The sequence below is a fragment of the Triturus cristatus genome, chromosome 5_2 (genome assembly GCF_964204655.1).
Source record: "Triturus cristatus chromosome 5_2, aTriCri1.1, whole genome shotgun sequence".
NCBI classification, from domain to species: Eukaryota; Metazoa; Chordata; class Amphibia; order Caudata; family Salamandridae; genus Triturus; species Triturus cristatus.
The window spans coordinates 104,329,540-104,342,990 of NC_140588.1; the positions used below are offsets into that span (position 1 = coordinate 104,329,540).

Consider the following 13,451-nt stretch of genomic DNA (forward strand, 5'->3'; position numbering starts at 1 on the left):
CCCATAAAGGGAAAGCAAGACCGCTGCCAATATGGAATTAATCCTTCAGAAATTAAACTATCTGCATGATCTTACGCAAAGTCCTACAATTAACACTGACATGTTACAAAATGAGATGGTAGACTCAGGGGAGACATCAAAGCACTGGCTAACTGGCTTAAAGTAACAAATCTAGAATAAGTAAAACAGAAGACTCCCAGACTGCTCAAAAAAAGAATTCATCCCTACTCTATAGAAACGTGGAAGTGCTAGAAAGGGAAGTAACAGAATTGGAGGACTCAAATAGGCAAGGGAGCCTCAGAGTCTTTGGCATGCCCGAAAACTCAGAAGATAATATGGGTGGCTGTTCATTGTTCTTACAGGTTTGGATTCCACAAGCCCTTGGACTCACCTTTATCAAGGACTTTGCGATTGAGCAGGCACACCGGATTCCTCTAGACAATCGACCACTCTTTCATCACCGAGACCATTCATCTTTAGCCCTCTCAAATTCCAACATTCGGAAATGATCCTGGACTGTATGAGAAAAATTAAAAGGACTGAATGGAATAGGGCTTGAACAGGAATATCCCAGGAATGCTGAAGCTACTATCATGCCAAAAATGTTTACTCTCTTTGAAATCGATTTTGAAATCACACAACAGAACTTTCTCCTTTGTTGGCCCAATTACAATGAGTATTTTTCATGAAGGTAAAAATATGTTTTTTATGAACCCGCAGATCTTGATCAATATATTAAGACTACGCCGCTATCTCATATGTGCATATATTGGTTCTACGTATCAATAACTAAAGCATTCACTATACAATTAACTCCAGTTGGGAGCATGTAACTTTAGGCTGAACTGCTCACGTTTGATCTAAATACAAAACATGTGTAGTGGTTTGGCGTACCTTTAGTGTAAGCACAAAATAATTTTTATACACTTTGGTACACCTAGGAAGTAGATTACCTTACTCTTCTCTATATGTAGTATAGCATAGTTATCTGGTTGATCCATGACTCGAGAACACAGCGATGACAAAAATATTTCTTTTTACACAGCAAGCTGATGTGTACCCATACAATCAACATCCTTAACACTCTTCCTGTAAGTTCTGTGGATAACATAAAGTAACCCTCACTCTCTAACTCTCACAGTAGTTATTTTTCTTCAATAAGGCTAGAAATGTGATCATATATTGTAAGCCTAATCACCTTGTTCTTCCTATGGTATACTGTTTTTAAGTACGAGCAATGATAGTTTCCTATACAATGCTATGTCCCTCACATGTGTTTTGGAATGTACAGTTTGCGCAACTCTCCCAATCAAGGTGGTAACTAGTAGATTAATAGTGGAGACACAATACATGTCCTTGCTGAACATATATATACAATAAACAGACACCCATGTTTTCAAAGTTAATTCCTTACATTCCCATAACTCGTTTGTGAGGAATTCACAAACTATTGGTTCATAGACCAACAAGTGTATAGTGGGTGTCCTGGTTGGGCACCCACCTTTAATTAAAGCTGGCCCATGGGCAGGAGGTCCCTGGGGCCAAAAAAGGCTGGAGGAGAGGGGAACGCACGGCCACCTCACCTTTAGGACAAGTAGTTCTCCTGGGGGGTGAAGTCCCCAGAGCCTTTTAATGGCTCAGGGAGGAGAGTGGGGCGGCCCCTCCCCCTTTTTGCAAGTTTCAGACCTATGGGTGGGCTCCCCAGAGCCTATAATACACATAGCCTCCTCCCCTTTGAAATATATATGGCCCCAGAGGGTGGGGTAACCAGGGTCACGACAGGCTCTACGAGGGAGGCCATGTGGTCTTCGTTCGTGATGTCATCCAATATATCATTTGAGATGTCATCAGTGATGTCACAAAAGATGTCATAGAACATGTCATGAGTGAAGTGACATGTAAGGTCATAAGGAGTGCATGGCAGGGGCACAAGTTATAGTTAGCTCTGCTGACTTTAACAATAGCTTGTCAATTTCAGTTTTTAAAAAACGTCAACGTTGCCACTGACATATTCACCTATTTATAATGTTAATGTTCAGTAACAACGTAATGTTTTAAAATCTAAATAACACAGAAATTCACCAGTTATAGTCATTTCAAGTAACTATAACTTGTGCTCTTACTTAACTATAACTTGCGCCCCCGCCATACAGTTTTCTCATCAATAATTTCACTGCAAATGCAGTGGCGTAGCTGGGGTGGGTGGGGGAAGCACTGTTTTTGGGGGTGGCGGAGGTGAGCAAGTCGTGTCTGTCGACTAACACCATCCCCTCGCCCCCGAGAACATGTCGTCTGTCGGCCGCCAAACCCACTCCGGAACTAGACATCCGTTGGTCGCCACCCCCCACTCCGACTCTTACCTGCACCGGGCAGCAAACTTAGGGTCCGCCCCGGGTTGCATTAGGTCTAGGTACGCCACTTTGCAAATGTTGCAGTGATATCAACGATGCCATAGAAGATGTCATGAGTGATGTAATATGTGGGGTAATTAGCATGGCAAGGGCGCAAGTTATAGTTACGTTAGGGCACAAATTATTGTTACTTGCGTTAACTATAAGTGGTGAATTTCTGTGGTTTTCAGAATTTAAAAGGTTACATTGTTACTTAACATTAACATTTCAGTGAAACTCTAGTTCTTTTTATTTTTTAAATAAAGTAAGTGCGCTGCAGGCCATGCGCAGTGGGGGGGTTGGCTGCATGCGGGAAGGTTGGCCTATGGCCAGGCCCTGCAGCTTTTTGTAGAGATTCGTCAAACATTCCCAAAGTTAATAGCAACATAATAAATGCATTTCCTATTTGAAACACGATCCTAACTTTAACTACTCAGTGGCGCCCGCCACTGGGTGATATATATATCTATAAATCGATATTAGCAAATGCATAAATGATTTGATTTAGTGCTCTCGGTTTTGGATGATTCTTTTGATGAACTGTGTTGTGCTGGCTATTTCTAATGTGTAGAGCAAAAAGAAATGAATTCTGGACCACATCAAAAGGTTCACTGTTAGGCCAGCCATAAGGAATCCGGAGAGTGGCTGGTCATCAGGCTGGGAGTTGTCAGCACCCTACAACACATGACATGTGACAGAGTGCCTCATGATGGGGGCCGCCCTGCAAGCAATGTCTTCTGGAGAAAGACAGTTTATCACTGGTTTTATTTGGCTTGACATAAAACTGGCAAAGAGACTGCCAACACGCTCCTTTTTTCTTAGAAGGTTAGCCTCAGTGAATAAGAGGTTCAAATGTCTAGCATTTTAAAGACAATAAACAGAAAGTCAGCGCCAGTGCTACGGTGAGGACGCAGTAGGCAGCTGCCTTATGATGTCACCACAAATGGCCACACGAAAGTGCTACACTGGGTTGGTTCCTATTGAAGAGGGTAATCCCTAACTGCAAAATCCTCTTTTTTTATAGGGCTCCTAAAACTCCTTGACTGGTATGGCAGAATGTACACGGTAAAGCACAGACATAAACAGAAAGTGAATCCTAAGTGAGTCAAGGGAGCACTGACAATCCTATGGCAATCTTTAGCAGCATATGAGAACACAAACAATTTCAAACGATTCATTTAGGATGCCGGACAATGATACCTTCTTAACACTGAAGAGATTCAGTTATGTTTTTAGGATTATCCTTTTTTCGTGCAAAAAATGTCAAACCATTTTCTTATTGGAAATCTATTTGATCTGGAACCAAATATTAATTGCCTTTATCTGACAGTGAGGTGCAGCCCTAATTACCACCAATTTCCGCTAAGTGGAATGATCGTCAAAAAGCGTGCTGATCCCTGTCCCCTTGCCTGATCGAGCTTGCAAACATTTTGTTATGTGAGGCTGCTCCTCCCACCACCCCAAACACAAATAACCAGAATTGGAAGTGTTTTAGCAGTTCAGAAAAAACCTTAGTATCAATCTTCCCTTCCTGGAATGAGCACAGACACCATGTGCTTCCGGGACATACTCCTCCTACTGTGAATGTTCCAGAGTGGGTGTAAAGACTGGTGTGGTCTAGAAGGACTTGTATGGCGCCTGCATGGTGCAGCAGCTGCATGGGTGGGATTTCCTGAACTGAAAATGGCAGGTGTGGAACTGCCTCTGAGGAGCCACCATTTGTTAACATTGGGGGGAGGGTCTTGCACAAAATAGGTTTAGAAACACTTTTACATTTACTAATGCTAGTAAGGAACCTGCCCTGAAGTGACACAATCCTACACCACCATGTGGACCCGCCATACAACAGCAGGGAGCGGCCATAAAATGCAGCCGGCCAGTGCAGGATTTGCCAGTCTTGAGTTACTTGCCAGTCAAATGCTGCATTTAGGACATCACTTTTAGAAGGATGAAGCCCACTTGGACCATATGGACCCACTTTAGGGTCACGCCACTTATACAACCAACCGGGGGAACTTGCGTATTCTGGGCCTCAATATCATCCATGTAAATGTGGAATCCACAAGACTTTTTCAGCCGTTTGTTCAGGAGTTTCAGACAGATATTAAACATTATTGACAGCGAGGAACTATGAGAGACCGCACCCGTCACAAAAGTACTGGAAATACGTGACTTGTGAGGCTCAATCGACTAGAAAATAATAAAACCAACCAAAAAACAGTCAGCAAAGCCCGTCTTCTCATTCAAATGTTGTAGCAGCACATTTTGAGGTGGCAGAGATGTCAAACAATACCAGCAAAGCAAATGATGTTTTTTCAGATAATCTGAAGAGATAACCCCTCAAATTTAAGAGTCACATCTCTGTCCATTAAAGTGGAAGGAATCCAAATAGCCTATCTCTCAGTAGTAGATTTTCTTCTAGAAGTTATACAAGCTTATATATAAAGACTTTTTCCCAATAATCTTGGCCAGCAGGAAATCTTCCATGGAGCGAAAGCTATCTTGGTCCATGGGGTTGAGTGATGTTTTTTCAAAGATAAGTTAATTAAGGTTATTCTCAGATACTTTGGGAAACTGTTTTCAAACTGACTAGGACTGGTACTACAGACTGGGTGCAATCAAATTGCATAACTGAAGGGCAAGGGACAGAGTGAGGTTAATATTGTAGCCTTATAGCCCGACCGTAGCGGGCTGTACTGGCCATTAAAGGCCCGCTCCAGCCTTAAAGGCCCGAGCCGAAGGGAGCGGGGCTTTAACAGCCAGTATAGCCCAGCTACGAAGGGCTATAAGGCTATTAGTACATTCTGCCACTAGAGGGCAGAATGTTCTAATAAATAAAACAAAGGTCTCTCGGAGCCCGAGGGGATTTCCGAGAGGCCTTTGTGAAAACAACATTGGAATGTTGCTTTGCGGGCCTATACTGGCCAGTAGAAGCTCGGAGCACTCCATTGCGTTAAATGGAGTGTTTTACATTCCAATGTTCTAATATAGCCTTATAGCCCGCCGTAGTGGGCTATACCGGCTATTAAAGGCCCGCTCCAGCGTTAAAGGCCCGGGCCAAAGGCGAGGGACTTTAACAAGGGAGCGGGACTTTAATAGCCGGTATAGACCAGCTACGAAGGACTATAAGGCTATTAGAACATCCTGCCACTAGAGGGCAGAATGTTCTAACAAATTAAACAAAGGCCTCTCGGAGTTCGAGGGGTTTTAAATCCCCTCGGGCTCCGAGAGGCCTTTGTGAAAACAACATTGGAATGTTGCTCTGCGGGCCTTTACCGGCCCGTAGAAGCACGGAGCACTCCTTTGTCTTCAATGGAGTGCTCCACATTCCAATGTTCTAATATTAAAAATACTCTACTTTGGGAATGGGTCAATAAGTGATAACTTGAAGGTGAGTACTACTGCTTGTAGCTGTTACTTCCTTTCCAGACATTACAGAGAGATAGGAATAGATGAGTCCTCTCCTGGGGAACAAATATCTATCTGAATTGTCATGAATGCCAGCCTTATGGCCTGAACTTTTTTTTTTTTGGGTGGGGGAGGGGAAGTAATCCTGAACTGAGCTGAGACATAAGGTGAGGGAAGTGTGCCATCCTTATTTAAAATGCAGTTGGTGACCGCAAGCATGCACGTGGCACAGCACATCTTCCAGTGTTCTTAATTGCAACTATCTGCAGGTGAGGGGGAGGTCTTAGAGAACAAGTGATTCGTTGGTTGACATTTAGCTTACAGATGTTACGAAAGCAGACTCGAGACATAGCTCACTGTCTACGACTCAGCAAATGCAAGTGGATGATACTCCAAACCAACTCATACGGAGTCATTCTCAGGTAGGGAAAGGCTGGCGGTCCTTGCAGGGCTCTTTGATTTTAGCATGTGGAAGCAGGCACGTGGTGAAATTTGCCTTATTCTGGCTGTTATGTTGAACATCGGATGGCTGTGGGGTAGAGTCAACCACTTTTCCCTAACTAAGCCTCCCCATCAACTGTTTATGCTAATACACTGTCATATTCTTACTCAACACTCCCAAAACCTGATGCATGTCATGTGACATAGGAAGATAATCAATCGATCTAACTGCTAGCCTTGCTAAGTGCACCTTACCTGCCCAATATTACAGGAAGTGCAAGTGAAGATATGCTTTACAACACAGCGGCAGTAAATTTAGATCAAATTGGTTCTCACAATCAAACCAAATTTTATTGTGGAATAGCTAATAGTCCTCCAACAATCCTCAAATGAAGGTAGAATAAAAAATAACTGATCACGTGGGACTGGACTGTCCTTAGTAATCAAAAAACAGAGGAAAAGTATTTTTGACAAAGAAATATTAATCACAGTAAACAACAACTTTAAAAAATGTCTGACATGGTCATCGGACTGAAAGACAGTGTGTGCAAAACAATAGTAGAGAATCTCAAGATGTAGGTGACAACAAGCGAGGTACAATTTTAAGGACAGCCAACAATAGGTTCCGGCTCTGAGGACACATGCAAAGGTAAGTGTCGGGGCTACAAGGAGAAATTACAGGAACCACGGGCTGAGATGGTAAGAAGTTGAGTTTATTCTCGGTGAAGAAAATCAGCACACAATGTCTCCCTGCATATGGTCCAGGCTCCGCTGCCTCACCTGAAGAGCCAGGAACACCCACAGAGCAACGTCGAAGGCAGATAGAACATCATAATTAAACATTCCATTATTTAAAGAGTAAGCCCCAAAGAGAATCCCATAACAACAGGGCTGTGATGTCCATGGGATCAAGAGACTAAAGAGGCAAACTTCTACAAGAAGCCAGAAATAGAATGAAGGTTTTATGTACGAGTTAAAAAGCTCTATTGTTCCAAAATTTGAGCCCTAACACTCTCATCCGGAAAACACACTTCTTGTTTCTTCAATTAAGAAATTCAGATAAATAAGATACCTGCCATATTCAACCACCTAAACAAATGGCAACACATTATTAGAGCTCAGTAGCATTATAAGATGTAGGGCCAGATGTAAGACCGTTATTGCATGTGCAAACGGGTTTGCGAACCCGTTTGCGCATGCAAAAACAGCATGGGCCATGTACAAAGCCTATTTAGCGAGTCGCATTTTATTTGCAACTTGCTAAATAGGTTTTGCGACTCGCTATTAGGAAGGGGCGTTCCCTTCCTAATAGCTTGCACAAGCCCATGTATGAATGTTTTGCGTCCGCAATTGCGGGCGCAAAACACTCGCAAAATACCACCCTCTTCAAGAGGGTAGTAATGCACTTGCAAAAGGGCAAATGCATTGGAAAATATTTTTTAAGGGCAGGCAGTGGTCCCACGGCCCACTACCTGCCCTTAAAAAATTAAACGAAAACGTTGAATTTTTTTCATTTTTAAATACATCTTGCTTTCCTTTAAGGAAAACGGCTGCATTTAAAAAGAAACTGCTTTATTTGAAAGCAGTTCCAGACATGGTGGTCTGCTGAGCCCAGCAGGCCACCATACCTGGAAAGGCCTGCCATTCCCAATGGGGCCGCAAATTGAGAGAGGCACATTAATATTCATGATCCTCTCAATTTGCGACCCCATTGGGAATCGCTAACAGTGTGTTACACACTCTTGTACATACAAAATAGCACCTCGCAAATTCTGGGTCGCAAAAAAACTCACAATTTGCCTCTTGGAAAGGTGTACTTACATGATGAATGGAGATAGTTTGTTAGAAAATATTTTCTTTATGATTTGTCTGTCAGTCCCTTTATCCCCTCCACTCTCTTGTCCCTTTTGTCTGTGACTAAGGATATCGGAGCAAGCACAACAGAGAAGTGTTATTTATGATTCATTAATGCAAATGCTTTAATATGAGGGCAAGTGTTTCAAGGGAATAAAGTGAGTTCCAAACTCTACTTGCTTTACCAAAACAGTGATCCTCGAGAAAAAATTGATGACCCAACTGAGAAACGTAAAACAAAAATGTGAAACTACTAATGCTTTCTTATGTTGGGCATAATATTTTCACTTCTAGCCACTGGATTCAGCCTAAAAATGTCCAAATGTCTTTGCCTCTCTATCTAGCTGAAATAAATCAGAGCAGATAGAGCCGACATGGAAATTAAAAAAGGCTTGCAAGTGTTATTTTGCCATAATTGTAATGCTGAAATAACAAGAGCGCTGGCATATTTGTATTCCTAAAGTGATCAAAATGATGTTCTAAAGAGACCCATTACAAGAGGAAAGCCTATACAGAGTCCTTTCATAATCCGTATCTGACATAATCTAACTCATCCTAAAATTTAAACTTGGCACAACAGGCGCCTGGCCATAGGCATGGTCTGGAATTATTATGATTTTGCTAATGAGAACATTACCATGATATGTTATGTCACTCTATGACACCAAATAGGACAAATATATTTCTTTGGCATTTTGTGCCATGATTAAATAGATGTTTTTATAAATGCTCACACACCTGCATCTGTGAACGATTAAATAGTAAAATTTAGTTTTGGAAACAACTTCTGCGACCACGATCAGTCAATGTTTATGTATTTTAAATTTGGATCTACTGAGCAATTCTGTCTCCTTAGGGGCACTTTATTACTCTGTAACTCCTAGAGAAGCGTGTAATGGGGCAGAAAAGGAGGGGTGTGTGGAGTGAGAGGGCTAGAACAGAAACAGGCTGTAGTAAAGGTAAAGAGTGTAAGAAGGGAAAACTGTAGCAATGTTGAAGAGAAAGAGAGCCTGAGTTTGAGTTAGTGTGTGACTGTGTATATATATGTGTATTTTTGTCTCTCGCCAGTGTCATTGGATGATTTGGGTAGCAATGACCCGACCTTGCGACAGTGATTTAGTTAAAACTAAGAGAACTGCACTCCCAAACCAAAAAACTGTCAAGACGCCATTGTTAGGTCGGTCATTTGTACGTGCTAATATTTTCTACTTTCTGAGAAATAACCTAAACACTTAACATTACATGTGAATTAAAACAACAATTGAAGTGATTTTTTTCTGTTTTTCTTTCTGCACTTCTGAAGCAGTCACCTTGACTGCCAAATACTGAGCTGCATAGGTTGCCAAAGAAAAAAGTTTTTCAAAGGCGAACAAAACTGGACATGACACTTTTTGAGAGAAAATAAATAAATGTGTCAAATACACGCTATAGAAAAGATGATGAAAACAACTATTTTTAATTATTGCATCGTAAAAGCCTGCAGAAAGAGTTGTTTAAATGATATCATTCATATAAATAATAAAGGTTGTGATTTACTAAAGAAAAATAATTTATTTTAGTAACACGTTAGAAAACATGTACATGATGAAATTCTCACGTTACTGAATTTATCTCTACTCGTTCTAAATTTGCATTTACATGAAAGAATAACAAATTAGTTTTATGAAATAGAATAATAAATCTTGATTTTGATAGTTAATTTTATTAAAATTAACCTTTATGTGTACCAAAAATGACAAAAGAAAAGTAGGTGCTACACATTTCTACTTAAAGATGCTTTATCGAAACTTTCAGACAATGGGGCATATCAACAAGGGCTTTATCTCTGCTTTTTTGGCTTTAAAAGCCAAGAAGGCAGAGATAAAACTAGCACCCTATCAACAACAGGGTGCTAACATGCAAATTTGCATGTTAGCACCCATTTACTCTACGCTTCCCCTTGCATCTCTAATGAGATGCAAAGGGGGCGTTCCAGAGTAAAATAATAGGAGAAATGTCGCTAAGCGACATTTCTCCTATTATCAAGAATATCGCTAACCCTGTTAGAGACAAAAAAAGCATCGCTAACCACGGTTAACGCTGGTTTTTTACGTCCGGTATTTTTCTGACTTAGCCATGATATCCTATGGAAGGAGGATATCATGGCTAAGTTTGCCTGTCCCTATCAACAAGGTAACGTGAGATTATCGCTGGGTTTCCAGCGATAATCTCACGTTAGCCTGTTAGCGTGAGGATTTGTATCGCTATTGAGATAAGCGTTGCTAATAGCACGCTATCTCAGCGATAAAAATTCACGCTAGCCGGCGATAATTATCCTCACGCTAAGAGCGCTGAGCGATAATTATCGCCGGTTTTTGTTGATATGCCCCATAGTTCTTTATACATGTGCTAATAATAATTTCTTGAAATTAGATTTTTCTTATATGTTTTAGAATGCACATACATGTTGGTACTAATAATTGTAGTAGTACCCCATTTTTTTACATAAGTCATTGTCTAGCTGTACTAAATCATCCAAAGTGCATTCAGAAGTTATGTTAAAACACAATATCTTCATGATTTATTATAACTGTATGCTTATATATTCTATGTTATATTAGCCTAAGCTGACATAGGCCAAACTGTATTCATGACGTTTTCTGCTTCGCTATGCACACTGAGTGTGAGAGAATCACTCGATGTAACAGTTGACTGTAACAAGTTTCTTTTCCCTCTTGAGATTCTCATGTATTGTATCAAGATTTTGCTACAAGATCTTACCAATGCAGGACAGCTGCTTGGGAAACTGTCCTTTCGAACTCATGTCTCATGATCAGTCTAAAGGGGCACTGTCTAACATTTCACATTCAGAATGACTTAAGGACTGCGTAATTGTTCGACCTATTTCCTCTGTATTTGGTATCTTCTTTATGTCGCCTGACCCACATTCCAACTGAACTGACCAATGAACTGAGTAGTCTGATAAGATGAGGTGTCACCAGGAGGTTTCATTCCCGGAAACAAGAAGATATTGCCTGATTTGATGATCAAGGGGACTTTTCTTCTATTCCATTTTGGGCATTAATGGACAGGACTTCCGTGTGTCTATACAGCTGAGAGTGGTGACGGACAGCTGCTGTTCTGCATACATGCTGATTGCAAACTGATTCCAGAGATTTACAGAACTTTTCATGCAGACTTAACTGCCTTCCTTTACGAACCATCGCATGTGTTATATGCGACCAGTAGTCTCTTTCTTTAGGACTACTCGAACTGGAAACTTGTGTCCTTTCCTGAACTTGCGAGCTTTGGGTATTATTTGTTCTTCATTAAGGTCTTTATTTCTTAATGATATCTACTGATGCACTTATATTACTAAAAACTCGATAAACGAAATTTAATTAACTAATTTGACTCAACTATCATCATTTATTCCAACCAAGTGAATGAGCATTCATGATTTAGGTTTTACTAATGACTACAAAAGATCAGTTGAGAGAAATCACAGAGCATCAATTGATAATGTAATTATTATGTATAGCTTTATCTGGACTTGGTGTCTATGATTTTGGCTTGCTTAGGTTCCTTCAGGAGATTTGTACCTGCCGTACTAATCCTTTACTTTTATAGCATTGCCTTGAGGATAATTTACATGAGTTTAATTTCCCCATTTGTAGTTTGGATATCCAATACCTGGTCCTCATTGGATGACCATAGGGCCCCTTTATATCCAACCCCTCTCGGCACACAGCAAAGACCATCGGAGGACAAAGAGAGTGAAATGATTAAAATTTCCAGTATAAACGGTAAGAGAGATTAATGAGGAGAAAAATCTTTGGGTCCCAGTCTACGCTACAGCAGCGGTAATATGTGCCAGAAAAAAAAGCACATAAATAACAGAATATAAAGCAGCATCACCCCACGACACAGAGAAAGAACACTGGCTGCAGTCACGCTAAAAAATCCCTTGCTCTTTATAACATTTCTGTGACTGGCAAATGCTTCTATAAAGAATAAGCGCTGATGCACTACCCAATAAATTACAGAAAGAAGTGGTAATTAAGAGGGATTAGCCAGGTCGTGATTGAAGCTCTGATTCTTATGATGGCATCCATTACTGCGACTCCTCGTAGGAGGATCCTGATGCAATGTGCCAGCACTGGGACATATAATAGCAAGCGACAACGCATCACACAAGCGTATTCAGTGTGTGCTGTGCCATGGAACGCTGCAGCCTGCCTGGGCCTAGCTGAATTAGAGGCTTTTCATTCCCCGCACAGGCACCCAGCTACAATTACTTTAGACTTGTTCCCTGGCTAGGAGCAGGTGGCAAATATCAAAGGCAGCACATTTAGACATGGTTGCACCACTACAGACTCAGCAGCCCAACAACTCTGCCCGCGCTTAACAAGCAGCCAAGAGAGACACTTAGATATAAGAGGATAAAGAAGGCTAAAGGAAGAAAGATGCCTGGTGCCCTTAATGCTCTTTGTACCAATTTATCAACTGGTACAAAACTTCCAAAACTTATTACGCAGAGGCAATATGAAATGTATACAAGTGAAACAGTCCATAAATCCTTATGAAACTAAAAGTTATCTGATGATAACAAAATCCTGTTACTCTTCTTGTTTAATCAAACAGCTGTTTTAGGAAAAGATGATGTATATGACTTATAAACTGGTGGCTCTGAAATAATGGAATAATTGATTTTAAGAATATTACAAGTCTTGAATTGTGAAAAAGAAAATGTATCTTCAGAAGGGTTGACGTGTGATCTCATAAAAGTGATTTTGTACAAGAAGAAGAACAAGAGAATGTTATCATTTTAGATTTCATAAGGCTTTATGGACTGTTTCACTTATTTAAAATAGTTCACATGGCTTCTGCTGGTGTACAATAAAATAAGGTATTAAAGTGTTTTACTTTCTCAAGCTTTGTATGCAAGGTATGTGGTGCAGTTATAACATATATGTCTAATAAAATAGCATACAGTACAAAGGAGACTGTTTCTGACATTTATTAGTTGGTGTGTGATGTCAATTTCTACCCAACTCAACAAATCAAATGTACCTGACTTGTCACCTGGCGAAAATACAGACACTGAGTTAAAATCTGCAAGAAAGCAAACGTAGTCCTTAGCTAGTTATAAGAAGCTGTTTGCAGTGGACACAGTGAAAGCCAGAAGAATCTATTACAAAGACTGAAAATTGTGGCTGGTAAGGAACTTCTGGATTTCTGTCACAAATGTGCTAATCAAATTAGTAATTAAATTACCCGTCCATGAAACTGTGACCTGCAATTTGTGATAATTCAACTCTGTGACTGACAATGACATGCATTAAATGTCATAGGGGAACCTAACGCTTACCAGTGAAG

General features: G+C 40.6%; 1 protein-coding gene across 3 annotated transcripts in view; it reads right to left on the bottom strand.

Annotated features, from left to right (window-relative positions):
• PIGN (phosphatidylinositol glycan anchor biosynthesis class N) overlaps positions 1 to 13,451 on the bottom strand; it is an 862,819-nt gene that overhangs the window by 815,441 nt on the left and 33,927 nt on the right. The window contains exon 2 of one of the 3 annotated variants that reach the window (XM_085606885.1): positions 392 to 516. The exons of the other annotated variants lie outside the window; for them this stretch is intronic. The gene's annotated coding sequence lies outside the window, so the exon portion shown is untranslated. The remainder of the gene's footprint in view (positions 1 to 391; positions 517 to 13,451) is intronic. 3 annotated transcript variants of the gene reach the window in all.